Below are 22,646 nucleotides of genomic sequence, written 5' to 3'. Positions count from 1 at the left end.
GATATGTGATTATGAATATTTTAGGGCAGGGGTACTCAACAACTTTTAGTGAAGGTCCACTTACCGGGGTCTATTGTCAGGTGAAGGTCCGAGCTGAACATCAGTAGGAAATTGTGTTTTGTTAATTTTCACAAACGTTCAACTATTTATATACAGAATTGCTGCTTATTAGCAGGAAAACTGGCATTTTTTTCTCTCTCAACAGCCCTTTGCTATTCGGTACAAAGGGGGTGACTGCCCTGGTAGTATATAACCCCCCCTGTTGCTCCCCCAGTAGTGTATAGCCCCCCCTGTGCGCTCTCCCCCAGTAGTGTATAGCCCCCTGTTGCTCCCCCAGCAGTATATAGCCCCCCTGTGCTCTCCCCTTGTAGTATATAGCCCCCTGTGAGTGCCCCCCAGTAGTATATAGCCCCCCTGTGCTCTCTCCCTGTAGTATATAGCCCCCTTTGAGCTCCCCCCAGTAGTATATAGGCCCCTGTGAGCTACCCCCAGTAGTATATAGCCCCCTGTGCTCTCCCTCTGTAGTATATAGCCCCCTTTGAGCTCCCCCCAGTAGTATATAGCCCCCTGTGAGCTTCCCCCAGTAGTATATAGCCCCCCTGTGCTCTCCCCCTGTAGTATATAGCCCCCTGTGAGCTCCCCCAGTAGTATATAGCCCCCCCTGTGCTCTCCCCCTGTAGTATATAGCCCCCTGTGAGCTCCCCCCAGTAGTATATAGCCCCCTGTGAGCTCCCCCCAGTAGTATATAGCCCCCCCCAGTAGTATATAGCCCCCCCTGTGAGCTCCCCCAGTAGTATATAGCCCCCCAAGTAGTATATAGCCCCCTGTGCTCTCCCCCTGTAGTATATAGCCCCTTGTGAGCTCTCCTCAGTAGTATATAGCCCCCAGTATATAGCCCCCTGTGAGCTCCCCCCCAGTAGTATATAGCCCCCCCAGTAGTATATAGCCCCCCTGTGAGTTCCCCCCAGTAGTATATAGCCCCCCAAGTAGTATATAGCCCCCTGTGCTCTCCCCCTGTAGTATATAGCCCCCTGTGAGCTCTCCTCAGTAGTATGTAGCCCCCAGTATATAGCCCCTGTGAGCTCCCCCCAGTAGTATATAGCCCCCCCAGTAGTATATAGCCCCCTGTGCTCTCCCCCTGCAGTATATAGCCCCCTTCGAGCTCCCCTCAGTAGTATATAGCCCCCCAGTGCGCTCTCCCCTTATAGATAGCCCCCAGAGAAAAAAAACAAACAACCCACAACTCACCTAGCACCTCGCTCCCCCGCCGCGCCTGTCTTCTTGTCTTCTTCTCTTCTCCCCTCGGTCCGGCCCCCGGCTGATACGCGCTCTCTGGGGACGTCCCGGGGATTCCCCAGCAGAGCGCGCATCAGTGACCTCAGTGTACGTCGCCGTCCTGCACTTCCGGTAGAGCAGGCCGGCGGCGTACACTGAGGTCTGTGGTGCGCGCTCTGCTGGGGAATCCCCGGGACATCCCTACAGAGCGCGTATCAGCCGGGGGCCGGACCGGCACTGCCCCCAGCCCCACAGGCGTACTGACATCTAAGGACAGTACGCCTATGGGGCGGGAGGCGGTGCGGTGGGGAGCGGGACCTCCTAACCGCCCCGGATCCGGTCCGTCCCGGGAGGTTAGGAGGTCTGACCAGGGGTCCGGACAGCTGGCCTCCGCGGTCCGGGTTCGGACCGCGGTCCGCCAGTTGAGGACCCCTGTTTTAGGGTTTTAAACAAGAACAGAAAGCTGTGCTAACTATAAGAACATATCATCCACTAGATCCTGACAACTGGCATGCCGGAATTTGTTTCACCTAAAGACGGTAAATCAACTATGTAGTGACCCAGTACGGCTGGTCCACTAAGCTTTATTTCACCTGGGCAAAGTGCCTCTGTCAGGTATCGCACTAGAAGGGGATGAAGGTAACTTGTTTTATTTCCCCACTAGGTGTCACTCTCTGATATATATGTATGTTTTTATGGAGCTCAACAGAAGGAAGGTTATGGGTTAACTGTTATTGTCATGTGTTATTGTATAGTCCAACCACAGGTGCAAGTGTCTTTCCCTCACTTTTCCTCCAATAAAACTTCTTCTCTCTTCTGTCCCCAGTATCCCTACCTAGCACAGAGAAGCACAAGGAAGGCTAGTTCCTGTAGGGAGGTCTTTTGTCAGTAGAGGTGTGGAGGGACTAAGACAAAACCACTAGAGAGATTCTCCAGCTGCAAGTGCTCCAATATGCAGTGCTAAACTCTCAGGAGGGGTAGCCATCTGCTGAGGTAAGCCTTGTCCACGCCTGGGACCCCTCTCCTGGATTGTTAGGGCATTTACCATAGCCAGGAGCTGACCCCCTGCAAGACAAATAGCATCTTGCTGAAGTATCTTGCTGAACACACACAGCTCTTCTGGTAAGATTTGGAAAGTCTGCTAAACCCAGTTGTAAAGGCCTGGGGCTCGTACTACCCAACTTGGCACTTGCTGTACTAGATGCGCAGAGGGTGGTCAAATAGCAACCTGTCTATATGTGAGAACAAGTATTCTTCACTCTCTTTAATCTGTCTACTAGACTCATCCCAGCAGAGTACGTTGCTATCTGGACAAGGCCTCCCAAGACGGTCCCTACTACTGAATACTGGTGGCTGAAGAAGTTGGATGAAGCCCTAGGGAGTCTTGAAAAACATGGATATAGCCTATGGCCTATGGCTGCGCTGCGTTTCAAAAATCCATGCAACGACAGGCCAACGGATCCATGCACCACACAATTACATCATCCTAATCATTGTGCATGCATGGGCCATATGGAGCCTCAAAAGAAGGGGCTAGGGGCGGTCCGGGGGAAGAAGTAGGGTGGCTTCGGATGTGGCCGGGAATGTGGGAGGGGCACATGGTTGGGGGGGGGCAGTTCACAGCTCTGCCCAGGGGCCCAAAATGCTGTTAAGATGGCCCTGGCCACTGGTATTCATATGTTGAGCGATCCAACTCCAATTGCGCTTATGGTAACACATCGGGTCCATACTAAATACTGACGGCGAGTGTGAACTGCTGTTAGCAACCGCTACCTGTGGTGTACAGTTTCTGAGCCCAATCCATACTTTCCCACATCTGCACATGGCGGATTCTGCAGGCGCAAAATTCTGTGCCGATTAATTTCATGAAATATATTTTTTTATCTTACATATTATTTTTTCTTTTTTTCCAGCTTTTCAGCATGTTCAGTCCAGCATAGTGTCTGATCAAGCATCAGGGTGCTCGGTTAAAGGGGTTATGTAGCGCCACAAAAACATGGCCACTTTCTTCCAGAGACAGCGCCACTCTTGTCTCCACTTTGGGTGCAGGTTTCGTAACTCCATTGAAGTGAGTTCCATTGAAGTGAGTGGAGCTTAATTGCAAACCACACCTGAACTGGAGACAAGAGTGGTGCTGTCTCTGGAAGAAAGTGGCCATATTTTTGTAGCACTCGATAACCCCTTTAAGCTCAATGCAGGACCAAGCATCTCATGGTGCTCGGGTAAAGGTGTCCATACATGCTTCAATAACTGACAGCTTTACGATTGTAAGTTATATATCCCACCTGCCACAGTAAACTTGCATTGCTTTTGATCGTAAGTTATATGTCCCACTTGCCACAGTAAACTTGCATTGCATTTGATCGTAAGTTATATGTCCCACAGCCACAGTAAACTTGCATTGCATTTGGTCATAAATTATATGTCCCACTTGCCACAGTAAACTTGCATTGCATTTGATCGTAAGTTATATGTCCCACCTGCCACAGTAAACTTGCATTGCATTTGATCGTAAGTTATATGTCCCACAGCCACAGTAAACTTGCATTGCATTTGATCATAAGTTATATGTCCCACCTGCCACAGTAAACTGGCATTGCATTTGATCGTAAGTTATATGTTCCACCTGCCACAGTAAACTTGCATTGCATTTGATCGTAAGTTATATGTCCCACCTGCCACAGTAAACTTGCATTGCATTTGATCGTAAGTTATATGTTCCACCTGCCACAGTAAACTTGCATTGCATTTGATTGTAAGTTATATGTTCCACCTGCCACAGTAAACTTGCATTGCATTTGATTGTAAGTTATATGTTCCACCTGCCACAGTAAACTTGCATTACATTTTTTCGTTCTTATTCTTGTATATTTCATTTAAAATGAATTATATACGAGCACCTTGGTGGCACTGAGTCTCCCATTCATGTCAATGTGGTTCATTACTCGAGTCGCTCTCTCAAGCATTGAAGCTTAACTTAAAGGGGTTATCCAGCACTACAAAAACATGGCCACTTTTCCCCTACTGTTGTCTCCAGTTCAGGTGCAGATTGCAATTAAGCTCCATTTATTTCAATGGAACTGAGTTTCAAAACCCCACCCAAAATGGAGACAACAGTAGGGGGAAAGTGGCCATGTTTTTGTAGCGCTGGATAACCCCTTTAAGTAACCAACACTTGAGGATCTTAGTGCTCGCTCAACATTTCAGTTCTTCCCTTTGGCTTCTATAGAGAACAATGATAAAGATCCGAGGCTTGCCAGTTTCCAAAAGCTGGGGGAAAAGTTAACAGAGAAGAATGACACAGCACTGTGTGCTATCTCTCTGAATTAATATTCTGGATGCTAGCAGTGTCTAGTGTCTGTGGGAAATGACCATTGTCCTTGTGGAGCACAGATATCCTGAACCAAGAAGGTGATTCACTGCTCCCAGGAAACTAAAGCCATGATGTCAGCAGAGGAGCTATCAGCCACAGTTATAAAGAACTATATAAAGAAGCACTAAGTAATATATTGGAAACATCCATCCAGATGAAGCGCCCCTCTTGTCCACAGGCTTTGTCTAATATTGCAGGTAAACCCTAATCACTTGAATAGGAATTAAGGGTGCCTTAACACAGAGAGATTTATTTCACAGATTTTTGAAGCCAAAGCCAGGAAAGGATTTGAAAAAGAGGAGAAATCTCGGTCTTTCCTTTATGATCTGTTCTCTTTTTATAGTCAGCTCCTGGCTTTGGCTTCAATAATCTGTCAGATAAATCTGTCTGTGTAAAGGCACCATTACGGCAACACTAGACATAATCTATGGAGAAGATTGGTGATATTTTTGAACTTAAAACTAAAAAGGTAAGTGTATGTTCAGTAGCCTCCTCCCTGACTCTTTTGAAAAAAAAAAAGTCTGACAGCGGACTTCTCCTTTAACCTTTGCCTGTAAGATTGGGATACTGTTCACAGTTTTAAAAATCAACGTCCGTTTCAGAATAGTCTATATAATTCTGGTTTGTGCAGGGTATCAGCTGGGAGAAGTCTTAACAAGCTCTTGATATATCCTGCATAAGGACACATGTGAGCGGCCTGAAGGCTGTCTGAGGCAGATCTGTCAGCTTCACCCTGACAAGTCCATTCACACTTCATCTGAACCTGAGGTGCCAAACGTTCCCTCACCCCCGATTCCTGTGGTGCTAGAATTATCTGTCAAGACTGCGCCAGAGCATGTAAACAAATATTCCCCATCAGCTTAAAGGACTGAAACATATCCTTATAATTTCACTGGAAACAAGAGAATGATCTATCTATCTATCTATCTATCTATCTATCTATCTATCTATCTATCTATCTATCTATCTCCTAACCCTATCTCCTCTATCTATCTATCTATCTATCTATCTATTTCTTATTGATCTATCTATCTATCAATCTATTTCTTATTGATATATCTATCTATCTCATTTCTATCTATGTTATCTTATTTCTTTCATCTACTGAAGATTTTAGATGGAACTAGAAAGCATTCAATTGAAAAATTGTGCTGGATACCCCATACATACAGCACTATCCATTGTCCTTTAAAGGGGTACTCCAAAGAAAATGTTTCTTTTTTAAACCAACTAATGTCAGAAGGTTATACAGATTTGCATATTACTTCTATTTAAAAAAAAAATCTCCAGTCTTCCAGTACTTATCAGCTGCTGTACGTCCTGCAGGAAGTGCTGTGTTCTTTCCAGTCTGACACAGTGCTCTCTGCTGCCACCACTGTCCATGTCCGGAACTGTCTAGAGCAGTAGAAGTTTTCTATGGGGATTTGCTTCTGCTCTGGAAAGTTCCTGTCACAGACAGAGGTGGTAGCTGAGGACGCAGTGTCGAACTGGAAAGAATACATCACTTCCTGCAGGACATACAGCAGCTGATAAGTACTGGAAGAGTACTTTTAAAAGTAATTTAAAAAGCTGTATACCTTTCTGATACAAGCTGATTTAAAAACATATTTCCTCTGGAGTATCCAGGAAACAGAAATAAATAGCTGCTTTCTTCCAGAAACAGCACCACTCTTTTCCTCAGTGTGGGAGTGGTATTGTGTATCCTTTGAAGCAAATGGAGCTGAGGTGTAACAGCACACACAACCTGAGGACAAGTGGGGCACTGTTTTTGCAAAAACAAACAAACAAAAGACAGCTATGTTTTTAAACTCCTGGATATTCCCTTTTTAACTGTATGCTGTATGAGAAAACCTGAAACTTGATAAATATGGATCTATGCAAAAGTAAAATAAATTTTTATTATATCATATAAATATTTATTTATTAATTTATTATATATAAATATTTATTATATTATATATATTTATTATATATTTTTATTATATTATATGACATTTATTTATTATAGTATATATATGTATTTATTATATTATATGATTATTTATTATAGATTTAATAGTAAACCGAATGACCCTCATTTCATTCTTGTGCAATCCTTATTTCAAGAGAAAATAGCAGCGTGACAAACTGTAATAATTCCTAATTTTCCTAAGGGGAAGTTAGTGGAAATGATCTGCTGTGTTATCATGTGTTCAGTCAGTTATCTTATGAACAATCTTCCCGTCTGCTTTCTTCCTATGTGTAACAGTAACCTGACTGACTACCATTTAAGTGACAGTCTTGCAGTAGTAGCAGGAACTTTAACCCCACCTTACATCAAGGCTGAAGATGTCAACTTATTGAAGGTTAAAGCTAAATGTGTGAAATAAACCTCTTGTGGCCTTTGCTACTATATACAGATATTCAGGGAGGTTGTTGTCATATAAAACACTGGGAGCTGCTGTGACTCAATCTAGAAGCTTCTAACACGATTTCTCCCGCAGAACGCTGTGCTAGTTTTATGAAAGATTGTAAAGATAACTTCAAATAAAACTTTAAGCACTGGTATGAGAATGGATTTGACAGACAGATTTGGAGGTCAGTTCCAGAAAGTTCCTTTCTGCTTGCATACAGAAGTTTGGCCCCTTTTGTGTCCCTCATATAATCATTAGGATCCATTTGTGCCCCGTACAGTAATTAGGCCCCTTTTTGTGCCCATATGCAGTACTTATGCTTCCAATTTGTGCTCCATAGCAGTTGTAGGGCTTTTATTGGTGTCCCCACACTGTACTTAGTCCCCCTATGTAGCCCCCTAGACAGTTATTAGAAGCCCCTACACAGTCATTAGGCCCCCTATTGTGCCCCTATACTGTAGTTAGCCCATCTCCAACTTTTCCCCCTACAGTAAGGGCCCTTTTGGCACTCTCACAGAGTAGTTTGTCTCTCTTTTTGCCTCACACAGTACTTAAGGCCGCATTTATCCCCCACATTGTAACTAAAACCCTCTTGTGCCCACATACAGCAATTGGTCCCACATTATGTTCCTTTGTACATTAGTAAGGCTCACCTTTGTAGCCCCACACTGTAGTAAGACTCCCTTTTGTGCCCCTGAACTATTGTTAACCCCATTTCTTGCCCTCACACAGTAGTTGCACCCCCAAATAGTTACCCGCACACTGTAGTTAGGCTCCCCTTTGTGCCCCTGAACTGTTGTTAACCCCTTTCTTGCCCTCACACAGTAGTTGCACCCCCAAATAGTCACCCCCACACTGTAGTTAGGCTCCTTTTTGTACCCCCACACTGTAGTTAGGATACCATTTGAACCCCCACACTGTAGTTAAACTTCCCTTTGTTCCCCCAGAACTGTAGTAAACCCCTTTTCTTGCCCTTACACAGTAGTTGCACCCCCACACTATAGTTAGGCTCCTATTTGTACCCCCACACTGTAGTTAGGCTCCCCTTTGTGCCCCTAAACTGTAGTTAACCCCTTTTCTTGCCCTTCCACAGTAGCTGCACCCCCAAATAGTTCCCCCTACTGTAGTTAGGCTCCCTTTGTACCCTAATTAGTAGTCTGTCTCCCTTCTGAGGATGCAGATACAATTGAAAGCATCTATTGCAGGGCATGTTCCCTGGATTCCCAATTTTAGAGATGCTACTGGCTGACAGCACAGACAACTATATAGTAGTTGTCTATATATTGCTTAGCTTACCATTTTTAATGTGGTTCTGCCCCTTCCCTAGTGGTCCTTCAAGGGATCAGTTAAAGTTCCAGCAACATCTGTATCATATTCTGCTATCACTAAAGCAGGCCACATGCAATCAGACTGTGACTCTGTGACACAATATGACATTGTGTGAACCTGACATTAGGCTTCAGCTTGAATTTTCCAGTAAAAATATATATATTAGCTGCAGTTTACAGGTGAGCTGCGTCTTCTTCCTTGATCCATTATAACAAAGCCAGGTCTGTATCTGCCTGTACTTTTTTTTTCAATGCTCAGATTCATTTTTCTATAATCTCATAGTCCTTGCATTTACTTCCCTCAATTCATTTAAATGTATTCACCTTATTTAAATGATTCATTTAAAGTCTTTGCACCCTGTCAGCAGAGCTCGGAGAATTATCATCTAATTTTCAGATGTTCATGACTGGTAATATAAAAGGCACATTAAACTGGGTCAGTTTTCATGGTCCCATAATGGTCATATAACATTACTTAATCTAACAATCCCTAGTTATTCTCATGCTCTTAAAGCACAGATCAGCACACTGGTCAAGTCGTTAAAAGGTTGGAAAAAGAATATATGACCGTCTGCATTCTAGATTGAGACTATGGAAAAAAATGACTTCACCCGATAATCTAAAAAACCCATTCAATACCTGCCTTTTGTACTCTTTTCTTTAATAAAACATTTAATGTAAAAAAAAAACCATTCAAGAAAATTAAAACAAATTTAAAGAGAGTCTGTCAGCAGGTTTATGCTGTCCTATCTCAGGGTAGCAAAAAGTTGTGACAGAGAAGCTGAACAGAGCAGTGTAACACTTACATTGTTCTATACAGCTGATTCGGAGATATCCCCTTTACTAATAACAACTTATGGCAAACTAGTCTTCTCTATTATGTGTGTGTGATCTGTAGTCCTGGATATTCATGAGCATCAGCACACTCAACACACCGGCTGCTGATTGGCAGTTGTCTGTCTATACTGTATAGGCAGAGAGCTGTCACTCAACATCTGGAGGGCAGAGGGTGTGGCACAGCACAACAGAATGATGTAAATAATACACCGATAAGGCAGCATAAACCTAGTTAAAGATTCACTTTAAGGAGCTATGCAAGATTAGAAGAAAAAACTGTACCCTAAGCAACTGACTTTGGGAACATGACTTTGGGAGTGGGGGACCATTAGCCCCTGCAGTCTTGTCTGTCTAATGGTATGAACTTAAAAGCGAAGTCCGGCGCCGGGCCAAAAACTTTTTTCGGGTTAAGAGTCCTAGTCACCTGTCCTGGTGTCCACACAGCGCCGTGTTTCATTCCAGTCCCCGCCGGCTATGTCACGACCCAGTTGACGGATGCCCCGCTAAGCCAGTCAGTGAATGGGACAGCAAATATGCAAAAGAACACTGCAAAGACACCATCACGTGTCTCGACGTCAGTGAACTAGCCAGACCTTCATCTGGGAAAGAACAACGAAGCCAAGGAATGTCTCCAATTAAGGAAACCACCTAAGCAAGGTATCCATCCACAGATAGCTGTTTCGGGATTTTTGCCCCTCATCAGTGTGGAGTAGGTTCCTGGCTAGTGGGAGCAATGACTAGTAAGTCATTGGGACAGGACACTGCTGCAGTCACTGATTGGCTGAGCGGGCTAAATCTTACTTATCTGTGATGTTGAAGCCGGGTCATAAAGGTACCTGAAACCTGGGAGAGGATGATAGACAGCAAGCTCTGGGAGCTCTGTGATGCATCGCATGCTTGGGGAGAGATAAGCATATTGTTTTTTTATCTTTTCACTCCCCCCTGCCCATAGTGATTTTTTTGCCCCCACGCAGGACTTCTGCTTTGAAAAGGAGGAGTATATGCCTAATGTATTGCTACGAGGAGTGTGGGGTTTAGAAATAGATATAACCTCCTGTCTTGTCTCTCCCTTCCTCTCTCTTACAAGAAGATCTGTAGAAAAACATTTCCATCCCACCCTCCTTTTTTTGATCTTTACTTTACAACTGATTCTCTTTTTACAAGTGTAATACTTCAGGTATTATTGTAAATATTGTCTGTTTTTGTATAGTACCATATGCAATGACAATATCCATTTTATTTTCATTTGATGAGTTACTGTTTGGCATTAACCCTCTAAGCCCAAAGCAAAGGCAATCCTTCAGCCATGGTTGCCTAGGGGTTTCCTCCACAGGTGGTTTTTCCTCTCCTGTGGGCTAAAGGATGACTCTTTGAGTCGAGGTTTAGTTTTGTTTAGCACAATTTTCATGGATTTGCCTGGACATGTAGCTGTAAGTTATACGTTCATGGTATTGAAATTAAAAAGCACTTCCCCTGACTCCTGCAATTGTTTAGTCCTGTGATTTGAAAAAAAGCTATGGCCATCTAAACACCAAAAAGTGTGTTTGTGCCTTCATTTTATAGTCTGTGTTTACTGTTGTTGGAGTTGTTTCAAGGGGAAGTGAGGGTCCACCCCATATCCAAAAGTCATGCCTTTGGCAGGTTATACTATGCCTCGACCAGGGTATGTGGACACAGAACTAGGACTGCAAACTGAACTCGTAATGGATGTAATGCTATGTAGGATTACTACCCATTTCTCTTCAAACACAATCAATTTTTTTTTTTTTTTGTACGTCATCGCACATGCTGTAGGAGGTTTAGTACACAAGTTGTACAGACACAGTGAACGCTGTATACAGTGTTCTCACTGAGGCTTGTGAGTGGGCGCACAGGAAAACTTCTATTCATGCATGAAAATGAAGCTGAAAACAGACCAGAGAGGCTGTTCCCAGAAAACAGTGAACATCACATGAGAATCAGGGAAAGAACACTTCAATCCATGTATTTGTTTGATGTCAGCTGCAGCTTCCACTTATAATTTGTTCAATTAGGCATGAAAATAATTGAGGAAAATACAAATGTAGAGGTAGAATCCTCCGGTAAGTGTGTGGTGTTCCCCAACCAGAAGTTATTCAGCCATTGCAAAACTACAAGTTCCATTGTGATAGACCTTGTAGTTAGTGGATCTGGAGAATCACAGGTTTGTGAATTGATGCTGGTGCTTTATTCACAAATGTTGGTTTTCATCCTAAATAGAGGACAGTGGTAAAAATACCAGGAAAGTTTGTCAAGGTGGTTTACTTAAAGGAGTTTTCTGACCTCTAACAAAACAAGCAAAATACTCAAATTAATGTTAAAGGGGTACTCTGGCGATATGATTGTTTAGCGGGGGGATCTGGAGGACACTGCTGAAGGACACTGGCAGAGCACAAGAATGTTTATGTGGTACATGACTTGGTTATGGTAGATTACGAGGTCGAGCCTTCTATCTCCAGAAAAACCCTCTACCACTATGATTTCTCCCTTCCCTTGAATAAAGGACACCTTTGATCATTCGATGAGTTACTGTTTGGCATTAACCCTCTAAGCCCAAAGGAAGGGCAATCCTTCAGCCATGGTTGCCTAAAGGTTTCCTCCACAGGTGGTTTTTCCTCTCTTGTGTGCTGGAGGATGACTCTTTGAGTCGAGGTTTGGCTTTGTGTTGCACAATTTTCATAGTTTTGCCAGGACTTGTAGTTGTAAGTTATACATTCATGGCATTGAATTAAGTGTGCAAAAATGTGTAAATAATAATAATAAAGTTAAAAAAAGCACTTCCCCTGACTCCTGTGATTGTTTTAGTCCTGTAATTAGCTGTGGCCATCTAAACACCAAAAAGTGTGTTTGTGCCTTCATTTTATAGTCTGTGTTTTCTGCAATGTCTGTATACATTGTGTCGGACAATGTTTTACCTCTTAATGGGTGACTACTGAGACCAGTAATATACAAGGATGTCATTCTGCTTGGGGAGAGGTGGTTGTGGTGGTTAGGTTTACTTTGCCCATCGGTGGTTAGGTTTAAAACCAGAAAACCCCATGGTACACTTAAAGCTGGCTATACACCTTGAATAACTGATGTCTGAACAATAGATTAGTCATCAGTTATCTCTCCTGTCTGTTGCTCCTCCTCCCCATAAACAGGAACATTCAGCATGGACAAGTGTTTCAGTATTCTCTATATGGAGAGGAGGATTAAAGGAGTAGTTCATTAAAAAAATAATTCTTTCAAACCAACTGGTGCCAGAAACTGCCAGACATTTGTAATTTACTTCCAGTACTTATCAGTTGCAGTATTCCCTGCCAGAAGTGCTGTATTCTTTCCAGTCTGGAGAGCGAGAGGTTTTCTATGGGGATTTGCTACTGCTCTCGACAGTTCCTGACATAGACAGAGATGGCAGCAGAGAGCACTGTGTCAGACTGGAAAGAATACACCACGTCCTGCAGGACAATACAGCAGCTGATAAGTACTGGAAGACTTGAGATTTTATAACAGAAGTAAATTACAAATCTCTGGCACTTTCTGGCATCAATTGATTTAAAATATTTTTTTTTTTTGCTGGGCTACCCCTTTAAGCTGCAGCTTTTCTCTCCCAAAACAAAGGGGACAGGTGGTGATTTTCCATCATCTCTACTGACATCATCTGTTTGAGAGCTGACATGACAGGTATGGATGCTACTTGGTGCATCTTGTTGCAGACATGTGAAATGCGTTCACAGACCCTCCATGCCAGTGACCTTTGTAGGTCATAGATCGCAGCAATAACAGCTACTGCCAACTCTGCTACATTTCATTGGTGTTCCTTCCCTTTAAGAAAATTTCAGAGTACTTCAGTACTTTAAGAGTACTTCAGTATACGCAAGCGATAAACGTTAGCCAGAATCAGTCACATGACAGCTGCTGAATTATAGCCACGATAATCTGTCTGGACATCTGACTTTCATCCGTACCCTGCAGAATAAGCCGGGGACATTGAGTGTCTGTTCCCTGCACCAGATACAAGGGTGAATGGTATTTCCAGAGGTGACATTGTCAGAATTTACCTAGTTACACAGATTTATAACACTATTTCTGGAGTCAGTGGGGACCCGGAAGCTTCCACATGAAAATTAGCAGCAGCTGTTGAGTTGGTAGAAGAGACGAAAATCGTGTTAATAAGGATGAGAGCTGGCAGCCATCATTCTGCTCAATGACTGGGAAGCCCCATACTAAAATGATATATAACTTACTTACCTTCTATTCATCTTTCATTATCTACTGGGAATCTGAAGTTCCTTAAAGGGATTATTCAGTGAAAATCTTATATAGTATATAAAAAAAACATATATATATGTATATATAGTTATATAGATTTGTAATTTACTTATATTAAAAAATTTCAATTCTTCCCATACTTATCAGCTGCTGTATGTCCTGCAGGAAATGTTGTTTTCTTCTCAGTTGCTTACAGTGTTCTCTGCTGCCACCTGTGTCCATGTCAGGAACTGTCCAAAGCAGCAGCAAATCCCCATAGAAAACCTCTCCTGCTCTGGACAGTTTCTGTCTCGAACAGAGATGTCAGAAGAGAGCACCTTGTCAGACTGAAAAGAATACATCACTTCCTGTAGGACATGCAGCAGCTGATAAGTACAGGAAGACTGGAGATGTTTAAATAGAAGTAAATTACAAATAACTCCATATAACTTTCTGAAACCAATTGATTTGACAATAAAAAAAAAATTCCACCAGAGTACTTTAATGTTTTCCTTCCAGCCCTACAGCCCACAGAGCACACCCTAAGGCAGCGGCTGCTCTTCATCAAATGAGTCAAACATTGTCCCAGAACATTCCTGGTTGGAGCTGGGCATCTACTGAGCATGAAAGCCCAACATTCTTGTAAGTCGTTTCTCTCCACTGAATAGAAGAGCAAATAAATGACAGAATAAACTGACAATGGTGGGAAGTAACATCCAAATTGTGGCATTGGGCCAATGTTATAAGCTATAACGTGGCCACACACGCCGCTATCGATTTAACACTATGGGGAATGGACTATGATAGTCCCCTATAATTACCATTCTTGGGTGGTGGTCTCCATATTTGTGAGTCGTTTTCTTACCCGAGTAAACAGAGCCATGACTAAGGGCAAGCCAGCCCGAAACGCGTCGGCCTTTTAATAATATATGAATAAAAGATTGCATTTTAAGTGAGCTGGAGAGAATCGTGATGTTTCTTCGTTATAAGTTATAGTTGCTCTAATCCTTATCCTATTTTAGATCATAATTTTGGTTCCGGGACTTCACAACTAGTGCTAAATACTTAATTGTGCTTAAAGAGAATCTGTCACTAGGTTTAAGCTGCATTAAGTTAGGGCAGTATAAACTAGTGACAAAAATGCTGAGCAGGTCGGTGTATTACTTCCATAATTTTGTTCAGCCGTTCTCCTAATATGCGGGAGAATATGATTTTTGCCACACCCCTCCCCCCAGTTGACTGCCTGTACACAACATGGATAGATAAAAGCTAATCGGCAGCTGGTCGGCAGAGTTTTCTGCTTCTCATGAATATCCAGGACTACTGAGCTCATGCACATAATAGAGAGGACTACCTATTGTCCATGTTATTCAGAAGGATCTCTCTGGATCAGCTGCACAGAACAATGTAAGTGATACATCATTCTGTTCAGCTTCTCTGTCACTAGTTTATGCTACCCTGAGATAGGACAGAATAAACCTCCTGACAGAGTCTCTTTAAAGAGTTTGTCTTATTAAGGTAACCCCCGTTAATACATTTGCACTGTTCTGGAGCATAGAGACTGAATCATATTACACCCTGCACACTGCTGCATGGTCTCCCTATTGCCTCTCCCCTCTAATAGCATGGGTCTGCTGTAACTCCCCCCTCCTCCATTTACACTCGTACACTAGTATAAGCGCCCTATTCCACCGGACAATTATTGTTCAGATTATCGTTCTAATCTAAATGATAATCGTTCGGTTGAATAGCAGTTAACGATTAACGATGGAACGAGAAATCGTTGATCGTTTAATAAGACCTGGACCTATTTTTATCGTTGCTCATTCACAAATCGTTCGCATTGAATAAGAAGTCGTGGTATAGGTTTTATGCATACTGCCTATAAACTTTAAAACCTGGAAGGCTCTCAGTGGGTGGAAATGCAGCCATTGTTTGGGCCTCATAGATTTGTCAAGTGAAAGATGCCCTAAAGAAAGGTATGACATTGCGGCATACGATTTGCCTGCAATGCTCAGGTCAGCAGGATACATCCTCCTTTCCTTGTTTGATGGTAATGTAGCAGATTTTAAAGGCTTACCAATAAGATGGAATATTCATGGGTCTTTCTCTCCAGCCATGTTTCTTTTCCTGCTTTGGAATTTATAAATGCAAAATATTATCACATTACAGGCCATGCCCCAATGACTCCTATTCCCATAATGAGAAACGATCTCTGGCATCAAATAAGAAACTCAGCGTGAGGCAGAATCCAGGCCATAGTGTTGGCATTTATATTAAAAAATAGACATTTTCCATCAGCTGGAAATCAGAAAAGTGCGAAACCTGATGTTTCTGTATGAAATCTCACATCTGCTGCTTCTACGGTATATATATATATCCCTTTGTAAAGATGTAGTGGGATTCAGACACATAGTGCGGCATTACATAAGTGCCTACCGTATAAGAAGCCCATGGGATGTTTTCATAGTAACTTATATCACTGTACGGTTTGTCTCCCTGTAGTGTCCCAGTATGAGTGGTCTACTAAGTTTTATTCCACCTGGGTAAAGTGCCTCTGTCAGGCATTGCACTAAAGGGGATGAAGTAGATGTGTTATGTATTTTCCCCACTAGATGTCACTGTCTTATTTATTGTCTGTATTGACCAAAGCACAGCCGAAGGGAAGCCATGGGTTAACTGTTATGTCACATGTTGTTGTTTAACCAATTGCAGATGCAGGTGCTTTTCCCACACTTTCCTGTCAGTTACACTTCTTCTCTCTCCTCTCCTCTACAACCCCATCAATCACAGGGAAGCTTAATTATGCCTCTATAAAAGGGAGGTCAGTTCCTGGTGGGGGGAGTTTCTAGTCTTCAGTTGGTGTAGAGGGACTAAGACACAGCCAGAGAAAGTTCTTCTAAGCAAGTAACTTGTTCCAGTATGCAGTGCTAAACCTTTAGGAGGGGTAGCCGTCCTCTAAGGAAATCTTATCCATGCCTGGGATCCCTCTCCTATATTTTCAGGGCAGTAACCACAGCTAGGTACTGACCCTCAGTAGGACAAAGAGGTGAAGCTGACGTATCCTACTGACTAGCGTACGGCTCTTGTAGAAAGCCTCCGAAAGTCTGCTACACACAGTTGTAAAGGCCTGGGGCTCGCACTACCCAGCTTGGCACTCGCTGAACAAGCTGGGCAGAAGACAGTCAGATAGCACACTATTTAAATGTGAATACAGGTATTCTTCTCTTCTATACTCTTCTTGCAGTGTCCCAGAACAGCCCTTCTCATGCTCGCACTTGTATTATAACCAGTTCTGTTCTGGAAAGCTATGGCCCACTGCAAACTGTGTGTATTGTGTTACCCTTCTCAGTATTCAGGTCTGCTATTCCATTCATTTATTGTATATCTATTCAGTCATCAGTGCCTAATGGTATTATGTCGCCCCCCAGTGTTCAAGTATGGTACTTCTCATGTATATTTCTCTGTATATGCCTAATGGTGTGATGATGCAATGGCTGGATGTCACGTGACTGTGCCCTGCTTCCATGGTAACTCCAATGGTCATCGAGCTTTGGCTGGGGTTACCATGTGACTTCCTGTTCTACCTCAGTCTTGTCCTCCACCTTCAGGAGACAAGTTGTGAGTCTATTCCCTACCACATAGGGAATAGGTTGTGTGTTTGTCCTCTCTCCCTGCTAAGAGAGAGGCCTGCGTGTGCTCTGCTGCTCCAGTCCACTGGCTGTGTTCCTGTCTCAAGTCTCAAGATTCTCATCTGGGTGTCGATTCTTCAGTCATTCTTCTCATCATCTTCTCTAATCATCAACAGCAAGTATTTCATTCAAGTCTCATTCCACCCAGCATCTCAACTTCAGTTTCACTACTACTCCCATCATTCAGTACGCTACTCTCACAGCCTATTGCAGCATCACCCATTACTCTGCCTTATTCAAGTTTGCCTTATACCCGGTTGCATCCGGAGAGACTGTTACTACTAGTTACCACCGTTACAATAAATATACAACTACCATTGTTTCTGAACCTTGGCATTGGTGTGATAATTGGTGCCCTGACTAAGGACAACGAGGAATCGCATGCCCAGTATTCCCGCATGGTCAGGAGCCCGGTTTCCAGCTGTATCACCCTCGTGCCTACACTGTGACAACCCTATACCCTACAGCTGCACCGGTTCCTGCCTGTTAGCACCATCTACACTGCGGAGTGGCCCCTAGGGGCCAGGGCATTGCATTCTACCACAAGCTCATCCTGGCAGAGTACACTACTACTTGAAAAGGCCCACAAGACGGTCCCCATACTCACTTCCCAAGCAACCTCAAACTCTACTCTACCCTTCCTCTGTCACCAGCACCTGCTCCTCAAGTTTTTGCCAGTATTAGGCTATGTTCACACTACGTAAAACTACACACATCGTATACGCTCCGGCGGGATCCCGTGCGGTGACAGAAAAAACTGACAGGTGAATTCCGGCCGCAGAAAGACCTGTCAGTTCACACAGTGAAGCAAGCAGCTCCAGCCGCTCGCTTCACTGTGGGCTATGGGAAGCTTTGATGCGGGCGCACGCTGATGCGCCCACATCAGAGCTCTGCGGCCGGAAAGATCACCCGGCCAGTACTTAAGTACCGGCCGAGATGATCCGGCCAGAGACCGGCCGTTCCGTGACCCGGCCGGGGTCACGGAACGGCCGGTCTCATACATAGTGTGAACATAGCCTTATCTTGTATTGCAGTAAGGATTTACAGTAAACTGTTATTCTGGTTAAGCCTTGGACTCTGCTCTATTTTTGAAGTGTCAGACCTGCACCCACACCTTACACTTAGGTTAACCATTCTACCTCAAGCGCAATGCCCATTTCCGGGGTGGGTTCCAACACCACTCCTGGCCAAGTGACCCTAAACCCACTTAGCTGCCACAACGCCGCATAGCTTCCCCGGCATACAGCTTCCCCATTGCACCTAATCATCAGGGCGGGCCTTAGGGTAGATGGTGCCCTGTGCAAAACTTTTTTCGGCTACTAAAGGAGACATACAGCTCCTACACATGCTACAGCCTCCCACCCATCCAGACAACATCCAACATCCACCACCAGACCCCAATTCAGCCCCCCAGCCATACAAACAAATACATGATCCCCCAGCCATACAAACAACTCGACCCCAGCACCCCCACCACAAAGACTTCTTCCAAGACAGTTGGGGACATGTCACGCCAATGAGTAAAGTGACTTGCAGTGCGGGTGAAAGAAACCACTGCAGGAGGAGGGTGGCTAGGGGCACTGTGGCAGACAGACACTACACCTAACTTTTTTTAAATTTTTTTACTTTAGTAATCTTTTATTGCAAAAGAAAGACACAATTCCAAAATACATTAAAATGATCATAAACAAGAAAAAGTTACACCAAGCCTAGCATACATCCTATAAGATATACTGAGAACCAGCCAGATCGGACGAATTCTACACCTATCCTAGACAGAAAATCTTCTATGCTAAGTCACATCCTTATACCCCATATCAATCATCCAACATATTAAGAGAGGGTTAAGAAATGTGCTCTATAGGGGTTTAATATTAAACACCATTCTAGGCTTAGTGAACAATTATAACCCAACCCCCCTCTTCCCCACCTTCCCACCCCCCAACCCCACCTTGAGAGCAATACAAATTTCTAACTTAGATGTGTTGTCTGTCTGCCGGAGCACCCTGAACAAACCAAAGGGAGAAGGGTGGGTGGCCAGTTAGGAGGGCCTTCCGGCAGATAGACAGCAACAACTAAATTAGAAATATAGGGGGAGATTATTTTGTACTTAATTTATTAGTATCTAGTATGGGAGATGGGTGAAAGGTAGCCCTAGCATTCTTTTCAGCTTATAAATGGACTTTCACTACAGATGGTGAGGCCCAGGCACCCTCTTGGTCAGTCTGGTGAGGATCAGGCATCGTCTTGGTCTGCTAGGTGAGGCTCCAGTGGAAAAAGTTTGAGAAGCACTGGGCTAGTCTATTTCTAGGTGTGCTGTCTATCTACCGGAGCGCATTTCCTGGTTTCCTCTCTGGACTGTGACCCTGCTGTTGCCATGCAACAGTGCAAACATTTTCCCACAATCCCCCTTGTCTTTAGGCTAATTGAGACCAACTGCGAGTAAATTTCCTGTAGATTGTAGTTGGACTGAGCATGCCTGACCCTTTTTCGTAGGTCGTAAACCAAGGACACCAGAATATTAAAATAATGCAAGCACATGGGTGGGGGATTAATAAGCCTATATCTAGCATACAGTACAGTTTCAGAGATGCTTCTATATTTGAAATATGTTTAATTTCATAAAATGCATCAGAATATAGCTAAATCTTCTTAATAATACAATCTGCAGAAGATTGGAGCACCAACATCTCCTCACTACTTGGACACAACCAGGACACCACCGGACTACTATATCGGCATATATACTCACCACGCAAGGGACATTGGGGACCTAGATCGGTGATAGCCACTGCTATACTGGATCTTGCTGGCCCCAATCCTAATCTCGTGGGACAGTGAGTATGACCGTTGGAACCTGTGTCCATCATTTACCACATTTGCATATCAATGATATATGTGTTGCTTAATTATTGCTATATGTTACTTAGCACCTACACACTCTTGATGATGTCAATGATACAGGTTGACTGAAACGCGTTGAGTACGGGTGTATGGCAGCATTTAGTTTGTAACTGCTGGATTTGGCTGTAGTGACCGAAATAGGTCAATTTTGAAGCCGATTGGGGCTGTAGTGACCGACAGGGGTCTATCATTTTCCATTGGGACCGAACAGGTCACCGAATAATTGTCTTCTGACACGGGTCATTCTGACTTTTGTGACGGACTGTGACAGAGGTCATTGTGACTGACATTTGTCATATACAAGAGACGAACGGCACTTATACTGACTGTCTGATGACAACGGACAAAGTTATTGTCTCTTTTTGTATATAATTGTACATAATTATCGTTTTTGGAGACCTATTATCTGCTAACTGCTAGCGATTGTCAACTACTAGTAGCCTATATCAACAATAAACATTCTTATTACGCATAGCCCTACTGTATTTGCATTTTTCCAGTACGTACTATTCCCCAGTGAACAGTGACCTGCCGGGCTGTGATGGGTCCCTTGGGCTCTTGTCTCGGTAGTCCTGAGTGGCTATTGACCCACCCGGACCAGCGGTACCGTCACCCACTGAAAAGGGGAGAGTTAAGGTTGTTAGGCTGTAAGAGTACAGGTGCTGGTGCTGAGAGAAAGATGACTGAGTCCCAGTAGAGAAAAAAATCAAACAGTCTTTACTGTGCAGATCTCTTGAATAATATACAACACTTTGACAGAATAAATAATCTTTGGCATAGACTCTTAGTGCAACTGGACTTGTGCTGCGGAGATACTTGAGTAGAGAATACAGTAAAGGTAGATGCAGCGGAGCTTGTAGTGTTTACAGTAGAGAAGTGCAGTGTAGTGCACAGGAGTTTGTCAGGAGAGTCCCAACTCAAAGTAGTAATATGCCGGAACTTTAGAGAAAAATACTTCAGAGACTTGAGATATACTTGTGCCCGTGTTTAGACTATTGTGTCTGATCACCTTCTGCCCTACAGTGTCGGGGTACCTGTCCTATCAGGGTGACACAAGCCCCAGTCATGGTTATCTAGGTATAGCTAAGTACCAGAAATGATCTGGTGTCACCCGTGCTGTGAGATATAGTACGCAGACCTTCGTTATGGTACCTTTTCTCTATCTGGGTCAGTTCCTCTGAATCAGGATACCCCCCTGCACTGTGTTGAGAGGTTCTTGGCGTGGGTTGGGCCTATCTCTGACTTGTCCTCCCTCTAGGAGTGTCTAGCACTGCATAGTGGCTTTAGTAGATACACTGAAAAAGAGCAAGTGTCTCTGGTTGCTCCATACACGTGTGTCTCAGCGCACTAACACAGCTGGACTGTCCGGGACAGGGATCCTGGCAGAAGCCAGGCCCTGACTAACTTCAGCAGGGATGCCTACTCTGTGTGTGTCCTCCTCCCACGAGAATCTGGATAAAACTAAACACTACACTTCCTTCCACCAAGTGACTACTTCCCCAGGGGTGTGTAAGAGTCCCTGTGAGTGGTGGAAAGAATGTGCGCGAGAAGAAAGGAGAGCAATGACAGGCAGAAAGAAAACAAGTATCTCCATTGGTTAGCAAAATAGATGATACATACAAGACAGTAACCCTTTGCTCACTTCAGCTGTGCAACATAAAAGAACTCACATAGAAAATACTGACATCTAGTGCCGCAATTAGAAAATGCTACCTTCATCACCACTAAGGCTTTGAGAGAAAGGCTTTTGGGACAGGTGTGCCACATGCAACACCCGGGGTGGGACACCACACAATAATGGCAAATCAGGGAGCTCAAATTTGATGGGGTTAATTTATCATAGAAAGTTTCGTAATTTCGTGACATTTTTATGCATTCTGGATGTTGTTTGGGAAGTTGTTGTTTTTGATACAGCAAAACAATTCCTTGTAGAGGCTGGAGGAATGTGCTGCCAGAATGAAGCTACTTCACATCAAAGAGCATCTGTCACCATTTTTTTAGTGTCAGAATCAGCATCAGTTTATAATCTATTCTCCTGAGAGTATTTAATGAAAGGATTATCTCATTTCTAGTATCCTGTAGGGATATGTTAGGGAAATTTTTAATTACCTGTAAATCGGTGTAAGGAGTTTGTCCATCTCTGAGACTCCACTTGATCTCTTAGTGAAGACTGTGCAGCGCCATACAGTCATCCCCTGAATACAAAGAAGAATACTTCCAGTCATGCATAACAGACATGTTGAAATACACAAGGTATATAAGAAAATTACAAAACATTAAAGCGAATGTACCAGCAGGTACATCGCTTTAAGATTTTAACACCAATAGAACGGCGCCGGCACAGGGATATGCCTGTGCCGCGGTCCATTTTTGAAACACGGCCATGCACAGGTATTACCAGTAACCAGCCCAGCCTGAGGTACCAGATGTTCAAGCGGGAGCGTGCACGGAATCTGCTGGAGCTTATCCGCACAATTTCCGTAGTGTGCAGGGGCCCTTACACAGAAAGATAATCAGCTGAATTTTCCTGATTTAATTATCATTCGGGGTGGAGATTTAGTTAAAGGGATTGTCCAGCGAAAATCTTTTTCTT

The 22,646-nt window shown here is 43.7% G+C and overlaps 1 long non-coding RNA gene across 1 annotated transcript in view; it reads right to left on the bottom strand.

Annotated features, from left to right (window-relative positions):
• The window catches only part of LOC138770284 (uncharacterized), a 59,655-nt gene extending 37,411 nt beyond the window's left edge, over positions 1-22,244 (bottom strand). Inside the window, exon 1 of the long non-coding RNA XR_011359454.1 lies at positions 22,163-22,244. This is a non-coding gene — a long non-coding RNA (uncharacterized lncRNA). The remainder of the gene's footprint in view (positions 1-22,162) is intronic.
• Positions 22,245-22,646: the final 402 nt, after the last annotated feature.

The sequence above is a fragment of the Dendropsophus ebraccatus genome, chromosome 13 (genome assembly GCF_027789765.1).
Source record: "Dendropsophus ebraccatus isolate aDenEbr1 chromosome 13, aDenEbr1.pat, whole genome shotgun sequence".
Lineage (NCBI taxonomy): Eukaryota > Metazoa > Chordata > Amphibia > Anura > Hylidae > Dendropsophus > Dendropsophus ebraccatus.
This window is presented reverse-complemented; position numbering and strand designations above follow the sequence as displayed.